Source organism: Hibiscus syriacus, unplaced genomic scaffold (genome assembly GCF_006381635.1).
Source record: "Hibiscus syriacus cultivar Baekdansim isolate YM2019G1 unplaced genomic scaffold, ASM638163v2 tig00007179_pilon, whole genome shotgun sequence".
NCBI lineage: Eukaryota > Viridiplantae > Streptophyta > Magnoliopsida > Malvales > Malvaceae > Hibiscus > Hibiscus syriacus.
In genome coordinates this window covers 390,567-410,422 of record NW_024062128.1, presented here as the reverse complement: position 1 = coordinate 410,422, position 19,856 = coordinate 390,567, and the positions used below count along the sequence as shown (strand labels likewise).

At 36.0% G+C, this 19,856-nt stretch overlaps 1 pseudogene; it reads right to left on the bottom strand.

The window, feature by feature from the left end:
• Positions 1 to 355: 355 nt before the first annotated feature.
• LOC120201359 lies at positions 356 to 12,039 on the bottom strand (annotated as a pseudogene).
• Between the last annotated feature and the right edge of the window lie 7,817 nt (positions 12,040 to 19,856).

Below are 19,856 nucleotides of genomic sequence, written 5' to 3'. Positions count from 1 at the left end.
TTATGAGGTCATATTGGTAATTTGATTTTTTTATTTAAATAATTTATCAATTATTTAGACTTTTATTACAAAAATATCATATCTTTTATAATTATAAATTACCTCTTTGTTTATAGATGGTGTATAAATCCAGTATTTTTTTCTCATTGAAAATAATATTATCTCTACATTCTCCTTAACAAAAATGAAATGACACTTTTAGCACTAAACACAACATGACAACAATAACATCAAAACATATTCAGACCATCAGCACCACCTTGTAGTGAACATAATTAAGATACAGGGTCCTTGGTCTTAGGTCTCCATCTGTCATCCAGCATATAGTTTCATGAATGCATACATGCATATACATACATGCATATACATACATACAGTCATAACTAATATCATGCATATGGCTCTAACATCTTAATCTTCCTTTGTTATATACATGGTAGCCAACTTCAAGGAGAGGAAGCATTTACCGCAGAAAGATCCGAAAATGTAACTAACAGTTGATGCCACATTGACCGTTAGCAGCAGCTTCTGTAGCATCGGAGGTAAAGGGGTCGGTGCGCACCCACAGCAGGGAGAAGATGGAAGCAAGAAGAATGGACCACACGATGACGATTGTTGGTGTACGATTTTGACGACCCACCCACCAGACCTTTCAAGAAAGAATAGAGATGGGCGATAACCCAAATGGCAAAGAAAAGCTTGTCAAAAAGAGGACCCCATGATTGGTAACCGCTGTTTATCGCATATGATACACCAGCCACAATACCCACCAGGTTCACAATGAGTACTGTGGTTGGAGGGATGAGAAGGGATGTCCATTTGAAAACGTAAAGTTCTGCAAATTCGCTGTCTTCATCAGATGCCTTTGAAGTGACAGTAAAGTTGGTATCAATTCCAGCAAGCACTTTCAGAAGACCCTGGAAGACAGCAAAAAGATGAGCTGATGACCCAGAATTGTTCATTTCTCCACCAATCTTCAATACTGACACCACTCCACCTAAGCTCAAGAATTCCGGTAGCGAAAATGGAGACGAAAAGGAGAATAAACCACATACTAGCGAAGTTGCTTATCTGCTTAAAATTTGGAGGAAAAGCATCAAAGCCTGAGGCATATTTAAAAGAGAAAATCGCCTCAGTGACCAAAAATGCCTTATAATATACGATTTTAACCAACTTTTTTTGGATTTGCCAAAATGACCAACAAAATCGTAACGCGAAATAAAAATCGCAACGCGATCCCCAGAATCGCAAATCAGTTTCCAAAATCGCAACGCGATTCTTGAAAATCGCAATGCGATAGTACAAATTCGCATTGCGATTTTCAAGAATCGCAACGCGAATATGAAAATCGCAACGCGAACACATAAATCGCAACGCGTATCCGTAAACCGCAACGTGTATCCGTAAATAGCAACGCGTATCCGTAAATCGCAATGCGTATCCGTAAATCGCAACGCGTATCCGTAAATCGCAACGATAATCCGTAAATCGCAACGAGAATCTGTAAATCGCAACGATAATCCGTAAATCGCAACGAGAATCTGTAATTCACAACACTGAAATTTTGGGTATATAACTACGCAACAGCAGCAAATCATAAACTAAATCCCTAAATCGCAACTCATTCCATCTCCATCTATCACTCTCTCCGGCGACATCCGTTCCTATATCCAACGACATCCTTCCCAATCCGGCAACAGGTTTTAGTTTCGCAGCTCGTCTGTTTAGTAAATTAATTTACAACCATGAAATCATCTAATGTTGATCATGTTTGGATAGATTTGTGTTTTGGAGGGTCATGGGATAATGTTCATGGTGTTTTACAATATATGCCTTTACCCATGAATCTTCAACTAAAATTGTCTTTACAAAAGTTAACTTATGAAACTCTAATGCTACGTGTTTCAAATAAATTGAATTTAGAGCCCCTAAGTGGATTTAGGCTATCTTATCAGAGAAATGGTAAAGTTTATTTGTTAACCGACAATGAAGATGTTGAACGATTCATTGCTTACATTAGTGTTTCATAAGATGATGTTACATTGTATGTTGTTGAACCTAGAAGTAGTATTGTTGGGTCAATAGCGGGTAGTAATCAACTAAGTTTTTCTCAAAACCCACAACCTTTCTCTAATCCAAATCCCAATCAACTTTCAGCACCAAATTCCGGTTTTCGTATTGACCAGTTAGACGATGATGAGCCAACATAAAAAATTGTGAGTACTAGTCAGTATTCGAAATTTGGTCTTGGTCAATATCCGGACTTTGATATTGGTCAATACACGGATTTTGATGATGTTTCAGAAGAAGAAACAGACCCTGCGTGTAATGATTTTGATATTGGTCAATACCCGAATTTTGATGATGAAACAGCCGTTGCCGAAGAATGTATTGTTGATGATAATGAGGAGGAAGTGACGACTGTGAATGAACATGTTGAACATCCATTCTGTAATTCATATAATCCTGAAGAAGAAAAAGAAGAAGAAAAAGTCCCCGAAGAAAAGAAAATGCCACTGGCGTATAACTGGAATATGCCAGAATTACTTCAGATACCGGAAGAAGAGTTGGTAAAGAAAGCAGTTGATTGTTACACAAAAGTTATTCGTATCAAGAAAGATGATTATTTTGATACAAAGGAAGACTTGAAGATAGCTTTGTATACGAAATGTGTGGAAGATGGCTATCAACTAAAAGTTAACAAATCAAGCAAAGATCGTTTCGAAACAAGGTGTATGATTGACAAAAACTGTACGTGGCGTATGATTGCAAAGAGAATAAAAGATTGCGAAATGTTTCAAGTTAGGACTTTTATTGATAAACATACATGTTCAAGAACCCAAGTTTTTCCTCACCAAAGACAGGCAAACAAAAAGGTGTTGGGTGGTTTTCTGGCTGAGTTAATGTTTTTGAATGGCAGGGTATATCGGGGACATGAAATTATGACTGACATGAATGCTCGGTTCAAGATTAGTATATCATATTCTCAAGCTTGGAGAGCCAAATGTTATGCCTTGGAATTGTTGAGGGGGTCGCCAGAAGCATCGTTTGCCCAACTGCCGGCTTATTGTCACAATTTAAAGCTGAAAAATCCTGGGTCGGTAACTCATATCAAAACAGATAGAGATGGACACTTTGAGTTGCTGTTTATCGCCATTGGTGCTACGGTTAGTAAATCAATATAATTTTGTTGACTCATTTTTGTTAGTTACATGCATTTCACATTTAAATGATTATATTTCTTGTGTATATTATTTTGTAGATTCGTTCGTTTATTACTTGCATGCGCCCAGTTATTATAGTTGACGGAGCACATTTGAAAGGTCGATACCTTGGAGTAAACTTATTAGCAGTAGCCATGGATGCTAACAATGGGATATTGCCAATAGCTTACGGGGTTGGCAAATCTGAAACCTCTGATTCATGGACATGGTTTATGGGGCATCTTAGGGATTGCATAGGTCCTATTAGCAATCTGACAATCATATCCGATAGGGCAAACTCAATTGACAACGCTGTTAGAAGGTGTTTCCCAGATGCTTTTCATGGACTTTGTGGTGTTCATTTGTATAGAAATCTAAAATCAAGGTCTGATGGTATAAAAAGCACAAATGGACATACTGGAAGGCTATAAAGCTTATCGGGAAGTGGATTTCAATAAGCATATAAATTGTTTAAGACGTGTTTTACCTCAGTGTGCTCAAACACTAGAAGATGTCGGTTTGAAAGATGGTCAAGAGTACATCAACTTGGAGCAAGATATGGTTTCATGACGTCTAATAGTGCAGAATCAATCAATGCTCTAAGTCGTCATTCCCGGAAATTACCCATTACTATGTTAATGGAGTTTTTTCGAGCCTCTATTCAACAGTGGTACTACAAGAAAAGAAACCATGCAGGTATTATTTCTTTGAATTCGTAACTTATCATATTTATATTTTACTAAGTATTGTTTATTTAAATTTACAGGAACATTGGAACATCGTGTTACACCATGGACTGAAAAAAAGATAACGAAACGTGTTGTGAAGTCAACGTCATGGAGAGTTGAACCATGTTCAAACACTTTGTTTCAAGTACTGGATAATAACTTAAATGGGCTAGTCGATCTAAATGCAAAGACGTGTAGTTGTATGAAATGGCAAACATCTGGTTATCTGTGTGGCCATGTTATAAAAGTTGCTCTTCATTTAAACCAAGATGATTCAAGCGCATACGCTATGGATTGCTACACTACAGAAGTTTATCGACAGACTTATGCGAGATTGTCTACCCTATTCCACATCCTTCTGAGTGGGACATACCAGATGACTTACAAACAGTTTTGCCACCAGCCATGGACAGAAGGCTACCTAGCCGACCAAAAAGTCACGATCGTATACCGTCTAAGGGTGAAGAGAAGAAGAGATCGACATGTAGTCGGTGCAAGGAAAGTGGTCATACAAGGTTGACATGTGGATCACCAGTGCCATCAAAATCATCTTTTCCTCTACCAAAATATGGATCCTCATCAAAATCCAAAGCTCATATGGTGTCAAGCAAAAGGCAATCATCTTTAAAATCCCAATCACAATTGGCTTCACCTTTTGGGACTGTTAACTTAGGTGATTTTTAAATGCAAACGTTGTATTATGTGGATTTTATGTGTGAACTTTTAACATTTTCAGTTGAATTAATGACTCAGGCCAACCATTTTGACTTAACCAACTCTTGTTATTCAGTTGTTATCACTTATTAGGCATGCATTTGACTATCGCAACACGGAAATTACAATCGCAACGAGAGAATCGCAATGCGAAATGAAAATCCCAACATGAAAATCGCAATGCGGAAATGAAAATCGCAATGCGAAATGAAAATCGCAACGAGAGAATCGCAATGCGGAAATGAAAATCGCAATGCGAAATGAAAATCGCAACGAGAGAATCGCAATGCGAAATGAAAATCGCAATGCGAAATGAAAATCGCAACGAGAGAATCGCAATGCGGAAATGAAAATCGCAATGCGAAATGAAATCGCATTGCGATTCTCTCGTTGCGATTTTCATTTCCGCATTGCGATTTTCATTTCGCATTGTGATTCTCTCGTTGCGATTTTCATTTCGCATTGCGATTTTCATTTCGCATTGCGATAGTCATTTTTGCCTTCAACATAATGCAGATTGAAATCAACAAAATCAACCATTACATTTCAATCAATTAAACAAGCACAAATAAGAATTATGTTCGCATCAATTACACAAATCAACTTTTACAAATCATCTTTTACAAATCAATTAAACAATCAAAAATAAGCAATAATCTTATTTCCAATCATCTACTATTGAATCAACTTTTACAAATCAATTAAACAATCAAAAAACAATCAATTAAACTATGAATCAACTTTTGCAGCCATACATCATTTTCACACAGTTCACTTCTGAGATTAACCTGCAGAAACCAAACATTTGCTCAAACAACACTTTCTACACATCTAAAACCTACAAACAGCAAATTATTGAATTCTAGGTACTTAACCAAACATTTTCAAACCAAAAGTCTATAAACTTACCATTGTTTATGGATATTTTATAACGCGGATGCAGGTAGGCAGCGTCTCGTATATATCGATTTAGCCATATAATGCCGAAACCACAAGCCTACTGCAGTTCTATCTCTATCGGTGGGAGGTAGATACTTGGTGCTTCCCGTCGTCAAACGCTCCAACGCCAAGCATACGAGAGGACCACAATCTCTCTGGCTCCTTCCGTTTGTTGTGGCGCGGTCTCGTCTCTAATAACTGTAATATTGAGCTTCTTTGGCTTCTTGTTTCCAGAACGAGTCCAATAATTGATCGCATCCAAGAATTTAGCCAAATGAGAGCTCCATCCCTTAATAATATCTCTTAAATCAGCCAATGATATGTAATTTATCATGCTGTCATACACTATTGTCTTAAGGGATGGGAGCTGAAGCTCGACGAGAATCCAATGTTTACGTTCCAAAACAGGGATAAACACCTGCAATCATAAGTAATAATTCATTCATTTGCGCACTTATTTCATAAAACCTTTAAACTCAATCTAAAATAAATACTAACCTTATCGACCTCCCACCATGCAGGATAAAGTTTAGCTTGTCCATTGCCCAAATCAAATGATTCATCTCGTGCATTCTTCAAGTGAACGGCGTTAAAAGACGTCGGCATAATTGTATATCGTATATTTTTATTTTTATTAAGTTTTCTTATTATTAGAAGACGTCACCCACGCATCGATATGCTGTTTTACAAAAAAGACATATATTAGTGACTTACATAAATTTTAAAAAAAAATTAATCAAATTGAAATATAAGAAAATATAAGACTTACCCCCCATCGAAATAGCCATTGTCTTCGACCCCTAATAATACGCCCCACCAAGACCGATCAAGCAACAAATAGATATCATCGGTGAGCTTGCATATGTCAGTGAAACACCCCTGGCTCCGCTCATGTAGATAAAAATCAACTGCGGTCTTAGCCCAAAGGGTGTTATCCAGAATTGTGTCCGGTAGTTGTTTCCTATCCTCTTCAGATACCGGTATGGTACTGGCCGGTAACTCATACGAGAGCCAACTTGAATCCATCATGTCCGGCACGTCAGAGGGTTTCTCAAGAAGCCTACATATGACGCCATGTGAATCGGGCTCTTGAATGGTGGGAGGGACCTCTTCAATGATGACAGTGGCCTCTTGAACGGTGGGAGGGGACTCTCGAGGAATTATAGGGGGGGCCTCTTCAACGATAGGAGTGGACTCTTGAGGGATGACAGGCGAGTCGGGCTTCTTCTTGCGGTGTCTTCGAACTATTGGGGTGTACGGAGACTTAATAGCACGTGCACGCTGTCTGATGCGTGAACTCCGTCGTGCAAGCATAACCCGACGTAAAGCATCCACTCTATCGGGCCGCTAAATAATTAAATACAAAAATCAGTAAATAACAGACATGATTTAAACAGTGAAAACAAAGACAATATGTTTCAAACTTTCATTGTATTCACCCAAGTCATTATTCTATCATAGTTCACAAAATGCATCAGATAACAAAGAAAATATGTTTCAAACTAATACCCTGAAGTTAGTATTTGTCTTTGTTTTGTCTATTGGTTGAAGTAATGCAATCCATTCAAGTTTCAATTTGCAGAAGAAGAAATAGTTTACTTTCGCAACACGAAACTTAAAATCGCAACGCGAAATGAGAATCGCAACGAGAAACCAAAATCGCAACGCGAAACCAAAATCGCAACGCGAAATGAAAATCGCAACGACAGAATCGCAATGCGAAATGAAAATCACAACGAGAGAATCGCAACGCGAAATGAAAATCGCAATGCGATTTTGGTTTCGCATTGCGATTTTGTCGTTGCGATTTTGGTTTCGCGTTGCGATTCTGTCGTTGCGATTTTCATTTCGCGTTGCGATTTTAAGTTTCGTGTTGCGAAAGTAAACTATTTCTTCTTCTGCAAATTGAAACTTGAATGGATTGCATTACTTCAACCAATAGACAAAACAAAGATAAATACTGACTTCATGGTATTAGTTTAGCAGAATTGGCAGCAACCGAACAAATTTACTTTCAACCAAAAGACAAAACAAAGACAAATACTATTTCACAGTGTTAAAGAATACACACTTTAGCAGAATTGGCAGCAACCGAACAAATTTACTTTCAACCAAAAGACAAAACAAAGACAAATACTATTTCACAGTGTTAAAGAATACACAGTTTAGCAGAATTGGCAGCAACCGAACAAATTTACTTTCAACCAAAAGACGAAACAAAGACAAATACTATTTCACAGTGTTAAAGAATACACAGTTTAGCAGAATTGGCAGCAACCGAATAAATTTACTAAGCAATCTAAGTGAAATGGCTAATCTAAGTGAAATTACGAGTAAATTTATCATTAAGTTAAATATGGAAAATCTTAAACTTACCTCGTTGCGTAGAGTATGAACCTCATTCTGCAACGATACTATCATCTCACGTAGAGCGGCAACCTCACCACGTAAAGTTGACACCTCCACACGCCATGCACCACCGTTATCGCGTAGAGTACCGATCTCCTCACGCAAGGCATTGACCTCATCACGTAACTCATCCCGTGGAGGTGGAGAACAAGGAGATAAATGTCGTGGCCTCTTTACCGGTCGCCTATCATGAGGTGATGGTGGAGAAGAGGCTCGATGATGTGACGGGAAAGGTGATGGCTCTCGTTCTAGAGGTGTATAGTCGGGTCGATCGGGTGATGGCTCTGGGTGAGGTGATGGCTCTCGAATTGGAGGAAGTGGATGCTGCTCATCATCCGTGCCATCAAAAAACTCTGACTAGCTTGCCACCAATCAGTGGCAAGCTCTTCCTCCGTGGGTGTCAGTCTTTGTAATGGAATGTTGGCCTCCTAACAATATAAAAACTCAAACAAAGTTAAACGTCTACTATTAATAACTTGTTTATATATTATATGAAAGTATTTGTGTTAACTTACATTATTTATTGTCGCATATGGTATTAAGTCTTCCCAATCCAACAGATTTTTCCTCTTCCAGGAAATAGCCCTGGGAATATCATTTGACGTTTTTATTGCATATGTACGCATGCTGGAGAAAGCCTCGAATATCCAAATCTACAAACAATATAATAACAAAATTAGTAATTGTTAAATAATTAATTATAATTTTAGAAACATTATATAGAAATTCTTACCTTAAAGGCCCAAACAAAGCCTGACAAAGTGTATTTCGACCCATCGCCACGCAAACTTTTACGGTCATCAAAGGCAGTAGACAACTTAGTCCAGGTAGCTTTCCATATATACGAACCCCACGGAAACAGATTCCATGCATTCAGGTCCTCTACCAATATTATTAGCTCCCGAGGAATAGGTTGTCTGGCCTCTCTGCCTAAAAAGCCGGCATAGACAAGTAGTAGAAGGCATACTCGGACAACATCGACGTCATCCATCCGAGTGAAACCAGCTTTCTTATTAAACAATTTCTTCAGGTCGTCGACGTATAGGTTCGGCTTCTCCATTGACTCATCCGGAAAAACCCGGGATAACCATGATGGGCGGGCGATATGACGAGTGTACCGGCCTACATCATCGTGTCCGAATCGTAGACCAATGATTAAGCAGAACTCCTTCCGCCCAAAACAAGTATATGCTGGTGGAAAATGAAACCATATCTCTTCCTCACCACGTTGTATACTGTCGGGTAGATTTGATGTCATGGTCTGAAGCCACAAATGGGTCAAATTAGCATCTCCACCCGGATGTTGTACTCTCAGCCATGGCCCGAAGCAGGTTTCCTCAAACAATTGTCTTTGTGCAGGTGAAAGCTTCGAAGCAATTGTAGTGGCTAGGCTAACTTTATTCCTTAATGTCAATGAAGCCGAAAAAAATTTCTACAAAAACAATAAACATACCAAGTTAGATATACCAAAAACTACACTGTGAAGATATACCAAAAACAATAAACATAAAAAGTAGTAGTTTATTCTTGAAACTAAAATTTGCAACACTGTTTTGTCTTTTGGTTGAAATGAAAATCGCAACGAGAGAATGACTGTCGCAACGAGAGAAATGAAAATCGCAACGCGAAATGAAAATCGCAACGAGAGAATCGCAACGCGAAATGAAAATCGCAATGCGATTTTGGTTTCGCGTTGCGATTCTCTCGTTGCGATTTCATTTCGCGTTGCGATTCTCTCGTTGCGATTTTCATTTTTCTCGTTGCAGATAGTCATTTTCACGTTGCGATTTTCATTTATCTCGTTGCGACTCTTCTGCAAATTGAAACTTGAATGGATTGCATTACTTCAACCAAAAGACAGAACAAAGACAAAGACAAAGACAAATACTAACTTGAAAATCGCAACGAGAGAATAGCAACGCGAAATGAAAATCGCAACGAGAGAATCGTAACGCGAAATGAAATCTAAGTGAAATGGTTAATCTATTATTGAAATGACCAGTAAACTTATCATCAGTTTCAATATGAAAAACCTACAATAATGCAAAAATTTCAAAATAAAAATAATTAAAAAAACTAACCCTCGGAGGTTGATTTTCCATTTCTGAATATTGTGAGGGATTTCTGACCGTGAATGGTTGTGAGGGATTTCGCCGGAGATGGGGACGGAAATCTTCGGAGATGGGGACGGATTTTGCCGTAGAGAGTGAGAGATGGAGATGTGACTGAGTTGTGATTTTAGGTTTTAGGTTATGAGTTGCGATTACGGGATTTTGTCTTAATATTCGTTTTTGTAATTTGAAAATAAAATACGCGTAGCGATTATAATGGCGCTTTAAAAATCGCGTTGCGATTTACGGATACGCGTTGCGATTTTACGTATTGTCGTTGCGATTTACGGATACGCGTTGCGATATACGGATACGCATTGCGATTTACGGATACGCGTTGCGATTTACGGATACACGTTGCGATTTACGGATACGCGTTGCGATTTATGTGTTCGCGTTGCGATTTTCATATTCGCGTTGCGATTCTGGAAAATCGCAATGCGAATTTGTACTATCGCATTGCGATTTTCAAGAATCGCGTTGCGATTTTGGAAACTGATTTACGATTCTGGGGATCGCGTTGCGATTTTTATTTCGCGTTGCGATTTTTGTTGGTCATTTTGGCAAATCCAAAAAAATTGGTTAAAATCGTATATTATAAGGCATTTTTGATCTCTGAGGCGATTTTCTCTATTTAAAAATACGGGGAACGGTTTTAGAGGATTGCACGATTACGGGTATAAAAGTAAAGACGTAATCATTTACCTCGGGAATGATAAACTTTCCTGTCAGGAGACAAAAGGCTGGAAGTATACAGTAAGCAAGCAAAGCAATAGGGGTAAGGGGGTAAGCAATGGTGTTAATGTATGCTAATCTCTCCAGAGGCTTCAATCTTCCATTGTAACCATACCATATGGGGAAATGCCTGCTCAGCAAAATCTCAATAGAACCCAAGGCCCATCGAAGAACCTGGTTCAAACGGTCAGAAAGATTGATAGGAGCAGACCCCTTAAACGCCGGACGTGGAGGCATGCAATAGATTGATATCCACCCACGAGCATGCATCTTAAACCCAGTCAAAATATCTTCAGTAACAGAACCATAAATCCATCCGATTTGGTGACAGGAAAAAGAACATCGGGAGTTGATGCATATAAAAAGGGACATTGGCTTAGATACTACTAAAGGGTATGAAAATGAAGCAGACCTCTTTGCCCCATTCAGTCTTGTCCTCATAGCCACAACTTATAACATGGATTGCTTCTTTTAAAAGACTTGCAGGATTGGTTGATGGCGGAATGCCTCCTAGTTCCCTGAAGGTAGCTGCAATAAATACTGGGGACTGACCAAACCGCTTCTCTAAACTCTTCTGCGACATGAGAAGTGACCTTTCCTCGTCATATCTTGCAGAACAAAATGAATTAACACCGCCAGTCATTGATTTTATCTTGATCCTCAACTTACTCAAAATGGAATATCGAGGGTCCTATTATTTTTATACTAATCAGTTTCTCAGTGAACTTGAACAATGTTGATTCTGGAAAAGACGTAAATAATGAATTTTCCATGTAATTTCATGAATAAACCAAATTGATTGGATGTAGTGCTTTGCAGAGAAAAAAAAAAGATCAATTACATGCAATAATAGAAAAATAAAGATTTTTGTGCAAGCATACCTTCAACACCCTCCTCAATGTCTTCCATATTGAAAATAGGGATGGTGGATTCAGTTCTCTTGGCTGCCCTTTTCTTGTCAATGTACTTTTTATTCCCGTTCTTTCCCTTCTTTCTTGAACCACAACAACTCTTAATAATGATATTTGGCTCCAAATCAGCTTCGGTCAAAACTGGATCATACTCATACAGAGCCAGCCTGTTGAAACAGCAACCAGTTCCGACATAGACTGGGCCTTGGATACCACCTAACCCTTTCAAGTTAATCTGCAAAATAAAAGTACAGAATGAACTACCATTCCCCATTAACAAATTAATAATTGAAAAGAAATGTTATCCTCAAAACGACTAAATTTGACCATGCATCAAAGAACACAATATTCCTATTGGCATATCGATCGTGCAAGTCAATGCCAAACGTTGAGGGAACTGCACATAGCATGTCTTCTTTCCAAGGACAGGATCCATCACATTGCTTCTTTAAGAGCTTTACTGTTATTGAAGTAGTGATCACAATAGACATTCAACAAAAATGCCCCATTGATAAGCACAGCTGAAACTCGAATCTGCAATCAGAAGATAACAAAGTTTAGAAAATGAAAATGATTCTAGCCCTACAAACTTGCATTTGTTGAAGATCTATGCAGGTATTACTGATGAAAACGTGACCACATCTATGTGAGACATTTGTCACTCCTAAGTAAGGAATATCTAGCATAGACTATGGTAGGACCATTGCAAAGTTATGCATGTGGTCATCAAGATCATGCTCTATAGCACTTCCATATGATGCATTTATGATATTCACTGCTCTACTGAGTGTTCCAGAAAGATCACAGGACATATATGACAACTTAAGGGGAACTTTGTGAAACTGAAAAAATGCTGAGAATGGGCACTACCAAAGCATTCATTGCTCCAGCTTTCTTGTGGTGTTGGAAGCCAGGTCGCTTCTCACGAGAAACATAGATAAGACGAGGTAGCTCATTTCCATCAGTATCAAGGCCCCCACTATGACCTAAAAACACCTGTTGTTCCACAGATAAAATAAAAGAATTAGAAAAGGGGAAAACCTTCTTCGAGCATTTTAACAGATACAACTTGACAGCAGGACTACCTGGATCATTCCTGGATGATCTCTTGGATTATTTCCAGACCACGGTGTACCATCTTGAATTGTCCAACCTTCTTCAGGCATTTTCTGAGCTTTGGCAACAAGGGCATTGATCCGCACCTTGAATTCTTCATATTCCCTCTGTAGAAAGAAAATTTCAGCTACTCCATGATAATATATGTGACTCTATTTTTAATGTCCACGAACCCATGTTTCATAAGGCACTACGATTTAACCAATGTATTTTCTTCCCTTTGTTATCTCCAACTAAAATATTCTTATATTTTACCACTTCCAATCATTTCAAGATATAAACCACATTTGTATCATCTCGAGGAAGATCTAATTCTAGGATTGACACCCAAATTTAACCTAAATGGTTTTTTTTATAGCCTTCATTTAAGTTGTTAGTATCGGATTACAAGGTGTAGGTATCTGATAATTGCCTTAAAATGTATAATTATGTAGATTCAGAGCCTAAACAAGTTCCAGAATCATTGACAAGTAAGATCGATCAAGGGGAAAGTTTAGAGATCGGTATTGACTAGTGAGGTCAGGTGAGTGCATGCTAGTTATATGATGTGTAATGGAAATATGACTTGCGACGAGTCTATTTCCTACATTAGAATGCATAAATTAATGAATATAAGCATGTTTTGATATGAGTATATGTGTTGTATATGATACATGATGTAAGTAAATTATTATTATAAGATAATGGGAGATCATAAAATAAGATGTGTAAAGATATTATTGTAAGAGACAAGCCATGTAAGTATATGTTACTGATAGAATAATTAAGCCAAGGTTTATTGGGATACATATATATAAGAATGCAATGTAAATTACATAAGTGATAAGTCATGAAGCTATATGTGACTATGAGAATATTTAAGAGAATAAAATATAAAGCAGAAGATAATAAGTTAAGAGACTCTTTGAAAATGGTATATAAATTAAGGGACATGAATATGACGATGATACGAACCTATAGGATAAGCACTATAAGAAAGAGTAATATATTTTAAAAGGAAACTATGTTATAGGAGTTATAACACGAAGAACTATAAAACTCTATGAGGAGGTTTTAGGAGTTATGTAGAACTAAATTAAATGGATAGAATAACTCTAATTAAATAAGGTGAGATAAGTGATAAGGGTTATATGTTATTGTATAGATTAGTATAATAAATCATGTAAGCCGGTACAAAGGGAAAATGAGATAAAGATAAATAGCTTTTACCTATAGGATTTATATAAGATTATATGTCGGTGTGATAACATGAAAAAGTGAACTAAGTTCTATGATATTGATCCATGTGAGTATAAGTAATGTGATTGCATAAGATATATATATATATATATATATATTCATATGATTTGGTATATGACATTTGATTCATGTGTACACATGTAGATAAGATATGTGAATATGAGTTATGCGCTTATAAGTGATATGATCACATGATGTGATAAGAAACTATGAGATATGTCGTTAAGTGATATGATTATGTGAAATAAGATAAAAGATAATGCTCATGTTATGTAATTGAGAGCTACAGGTATAGTTGGCATGCAAAGAGTCGAGGGTCTACGCGGTCCTTCGGGACATATATGTATTCTTTGGAACATGTGTGAGGTTTGTTGAGACACATACTTGATCATTGGTATATGTATATGATTCTTAAGGAATTTCTACGTGGTCCTTAGGGACATATTATATGGCACTTCGGTGCATTTCTACGCGGCACTACGGTGCAATTCGACGTGGCACTTCGGTGCATTTATACGAGCTGTGGTGACATCATTAGTGCACAACCTCTATAGACTCACATATCTATAGTTCTCATAGGTGTACATGGGCTAATAAAGAAATACAAACAAATACATGATATGTAATGTACCTGCTTTGCTATGTGAAATGTAATATATGTTATATGTAATGTCGAATATATTAATTGTTAAATGAATGATATGATTGTTAAGAAGTTTAAGTATAAGAATAGATAAATAAAAGTCATAAATGAATGGAATATTGATTATGAAATGAGGTTATTGATAATTAAGATAAGATTTATATATTTGTATGCATGTGATTATATGAAATGTTATATTGATTTGTATGATATTATTATATGACATGCTCATGCATTTTTAGGAATTAGAGTTTCAATTATGAGATTTATATGCCTCACTAAGTCTTCGACTTAGCGTGTGAGTGTTTCACACGTAGGTTTGGGAAAGCGCGAAGAGAAGTTAAGAGGAGCAAGACAGGTTAGCATCTTCCTTACAAAGTTCAGATCAGAAATGAAATGTTTGATATGTATTTTATTCTTTGAGATGTAGTTGGCATGTAATATAAACGATTTGAATGTATATGCTCTAATAAGTGTGAAAACTTTTATCTTGAAATAATATGAAGTTTTATTTAACAAGGATTTTTTCATTATTTTGAACAAGTAAAGGTTTAAAAGTTGATGTGACACCTTGGACTCAGATCCGGATTGGATACGGGTTGGGGGTGTTACAAAGTCGAACCACTCTAAATCGCTGTGCAAATCTTTTCAATTTTCTGCAAAAGCTTCCACCAAAATTTTAATTGCCAATTCACCCCCTCTTGGCCAATTTCATCGACCGATTAACTTAACAATTGGTATCAGAACCTCACTCATTTGAAGGTTTAACCATCTCTTGAGTCGATTCGGGAAGAGTTAAATCGATAAAGATGGCGTCCACTTCCGGCTCATTTTCCATGGAAGAATCCAAATCAATTGACGTGCCTCCACACTTCAACAGAACAAATTATCGTTGTTGGAAGAGGTTTATGATGATATTTATCCAAGCATTTGATATGGAAGCTTGGATGATAATCGAGAAAGGGTATTCCTCTCCTACGAAAAAGGGAAAGAAGTGGAGTGATCAAGAACAGAAGAAAGCTCAACAAAACACAAAGGTTATGCACATGTTATACTGTGCAATTGATCCTAATGTATATAAAGCAGTTTCTTCTTGTTCAAGTGCCAAGGTAATATGGGATAAACTTGAGGAGATCTATGGAGACAAGGAAGAAGAAGAACCAATAAAGGTGATGTCTCTATTAGCTCTCACAGAGCCAAATGTATCTTTTAACTCAAATAAATTAAATTCAAAATATTTTAATGAGTTACAAGATGCTTATGATGAATTATTTTTGAAGTTTGAGACCATGAACTCCAAATATAGGAATTTGATTTCTAAATTTATAGCTAAAAATGATATTCTTTTGAAAGCTAAAACAGACTTGGAAAAACAAAATGAAATGTTGAAAAAAAGAGTTAGAGCTTTCAAAACTAAAATCTGAAAACTTTGAAAAAGAAATTTTCAAATTAAACAAACTTCTTCTAGAAACGAAAATGGATTTTGAAAATCAAAATGAAATCTTGAAGAAGGATTTAGAGCTTTCAAAAATGAAATTTGAAAGTATTGAAAAAGAAAATTTTGATTTGAAAGTTAAGCTTGAATGCTTAACAAAAGAAAAAGATATCATTTTAAATAATTCATCTTGTTCAATAATGAAAATATGTTCACATTGTCATTATCATGGTCATAAGGAACACACTTGTCCTTTAAAGAAAGGAAAACGATTTAAAATTAGACAAGTATGGGTTCCAAAAGGAACAATGGGCATTAAAACTAACATTCACGGATCCAAAGCAATTTGGATACCAAAATCTACTTAAATGTCTCTTGTAGGTGTGTGGGAGCAATGGTGATGAAGATGATGATATTCAATATGCTCTAGCCACATATGAAAAAGAAATGGGTAACCTCTAAACTTAATTTTATTTGATTGCTCATTTAGTTTATGCATGCATGAGGTTTTAAATGTTCTAAATGACTATATGTTATCTCATGTATGTTGAAAGATATTGTATTATGAACATAGTAATTTTTGGTAATGTTTAATAAACTCTAGTTCATCATATTAATTTTTGGTCAAAAATGTTTTTAAAATATAATTGATATCGATTTATCAAGAACTTTGGTTTTGCAAAATTTTGACCTTAAATTTTTCTTAATGATTATGCATAGATTTTTAAAATATTATAAAGATTTAATGCATAACATTTCAAAAACTTTATGCATGTGCTCTTAATCTCGATAATCAACATTGCATAATGTTTTGTATGTGAATAGATTAAAGCATAATCCGATTAGATGAATTTGACAAAAGATACAATGTCTTATTTTTAAATTAAGTGTTTGCAAAATTGATTGACATTGCATCTATTTTGATTATGCTTGTTAGTCATAGAATATGAAACATTTACATGGTGCATTTAGATTCTATTGATATGATTAATTTATGCCTAGTTGCTAAGGATGAGCATGATAGTTGGTTATGGCATAGGAGACTAGAACATGCTAGTATGAGCGTTTTGCAACGGCTAATTCAAGGTGATTTAGTTGGAGGGTTACCTAAACTAAAATTTGATAATGATAAAATCTGTGATGCTTGTGCTAAAGGAAAACAGAAGCAAGTTTCTTTTAAATCCATTAACGATGTATCAACTAGTAGAGTATTATAATTGACCCACTTAGATCTTTTTGGGCCATCTAGAACTACTAGCTTGGGTGGAAAACAATATGCATTTGTCTTGGTAGATGACTATTCTAGATATACTTGGGTTCTATTCTTAAGTACTAAAGATGAAGCATTAGAAAATTCATCACGTTTTCAAAAGTAATCCAAAACGAAAAAGGTTACTCTATAACTAGTATTAGGAGTGATCATGGAACTGAATTTGAAAATCTTGGATTTACTGAATTTTGTAATTCAAATAGTATTAGCCATAATTTTTCAGACCTAAAACCCCTCAATAAAATGGAGTTGTTGAGAGGAAAAATCGAACTTTAGAAGAAATGGCTAGAACCATGCTTTGTGAAAACAATTTGCCAAAATATTTTTAGGCGGAAGTCATAAATACCGCTTGTTATGTTATTAATCGAGTAATGATTAGGCCTATTTTAAAGAAAACTCCATATGAACTTTTTAAAACTAAAAAGCCTAACATTAGCTATTTTCATCATTTTGGATGTAAATGTTTTGTTTTAAACAACGGTAAAGACAATCTTAGCAAATTTGATGCTAAAAGTGATGAATGAATTTTTCTGGGTTATTCTTTAAATTCTAAAGCTTATCGAGTATTTAATAAAAGGACTTTGGTTGTAGAAGAATCTATACATGTTGTTTTCGATGATAATCTCCTTCCGAGGAAGGAATCTTGTTTGAATGATGATGTAGGTGTTATAAAAACAAATGACGTTAGACATGACGTTGGAGAACCATCATCAAATGAAGAAACGAAAGATGAGGAAACCCATGATCCTCTCGAGAATCCAACCATTGAAGAAAGGGAAGTATCTTACCCAAGATAGTACAACTATGTCAAGGATGGTGATCCATCCAAAGGGGTAACAACTCGATCTTCTCTTAGAAATATTTGTAATTATGTTGCATTTATCTCATGCATAAAGCCTAAGAATATTAAAGAAGCATTAAAAGATGAACATTGGATTATGGTTATGCAAGAAGAGTTAAATCAATTTGAGAGAAGTAAAGTTTGGACATTAGTTGAAAGGCCTAGTAATAAATCTACTGTAGGTACCAGATGAGTATTTAGGAATAAGCTTGATAAGAGTGGTAATATAGTGGGAAACAATGCTAGACTTTTTTCTCAAGGGTATACTCAAGAAGAGGGCATAGACTATGATGAAACATACGCTCCTGTAGCTAGGATGAAAGCAATTAGAATGTTATTAGCATTTGCATGCTTTCATGAATTTAAATTATATCAAATGGATGTTAAAAGTGCATTTTAAATGGTTTTATAAAAGAAGAAGTGTATGTGGAATAACCTCCTGGTTTTGAAGATTTAAAATTTCCAAATCATGTTCTTAAATTGACAAAAGCACTTTATGGTTTAAAACAAGCTCCTAGAGCTTGGTATGAAAGATTGTCAAACTTTTTAATTGAAAAAGGTTTTTCAAAAGGGAAGGTTATTTTCTAAGCTAATGCAAAGTGAATTTGAGATGAGCATGATGGGGGAACTCTCATTTTTCTTGGGACTCCAAATCAAGCAAAGAAAAGATGACATCTTCATCAATCAAGCTAAGTACGTCAAAGACATGCTCAAGAAGTTTGGACTAGAAAATGGTAAACCGCATGACACTCCAATGAGCTCATCAACAAAGCTTGACATATATGAAGGAGGTAAATGTGTGGATGTTAAATTATATAGGTCAATGATTAGTTTTTTGCTTTATCTAATTGCAAGTAGACCGGACATTATGTTTAGTGTTTACTTATGTGCTAGATTTCAATCATGCCCTAAGGAATCACATTTACTAGCTGTTAAGAGAATCTTTAGGTACCTTAAGGACACTCCTAGTTTTGGACTTTGGTATCCTAAAGACTCTAGCTTTAGCTTGCATGCCTTATCTGATGCGGATTATGGAGGATGCAAATTAGATAGGAAAAACACCTCTGGTACTTACCAATTCCTTGGAAATATGTTGATTTCTTGGTTTTCAAAGAAAGAAAATTGTGTTGCATTATCTACCACTGAAGCGGAATATATTTCAGCCGGTAGTTGTTGTGCACAAGTTTTATGGATGAAACAACAACTTTTTGATTATGGAATTGAAGTATGTACCATTCCTATCAAGTGTGACAATACTAGTGCTATTTGTCTTACTAAAAATCTCATTCAACACTCTAGAACTAAGCATATTGAAATAAGACATCACTTCATTAGAGACCATGTCGCTAAGGAAGATGTAGTTCTAGAATTTGTTGATACTTTGCATCAATTAGCAGATATCTTTACAAAACCTTTAGACAAAGAAAGATTTTGGACACTTAGGAGAAAATTAGGTTTAACTGACCTATCTTCACTTAGTGTTTAAAATAATTTTAACATTTTTAAGAATAAATGAAAAATGCTTATAATAGTAATTTTTGATTGCATTCATTGCTATTAGT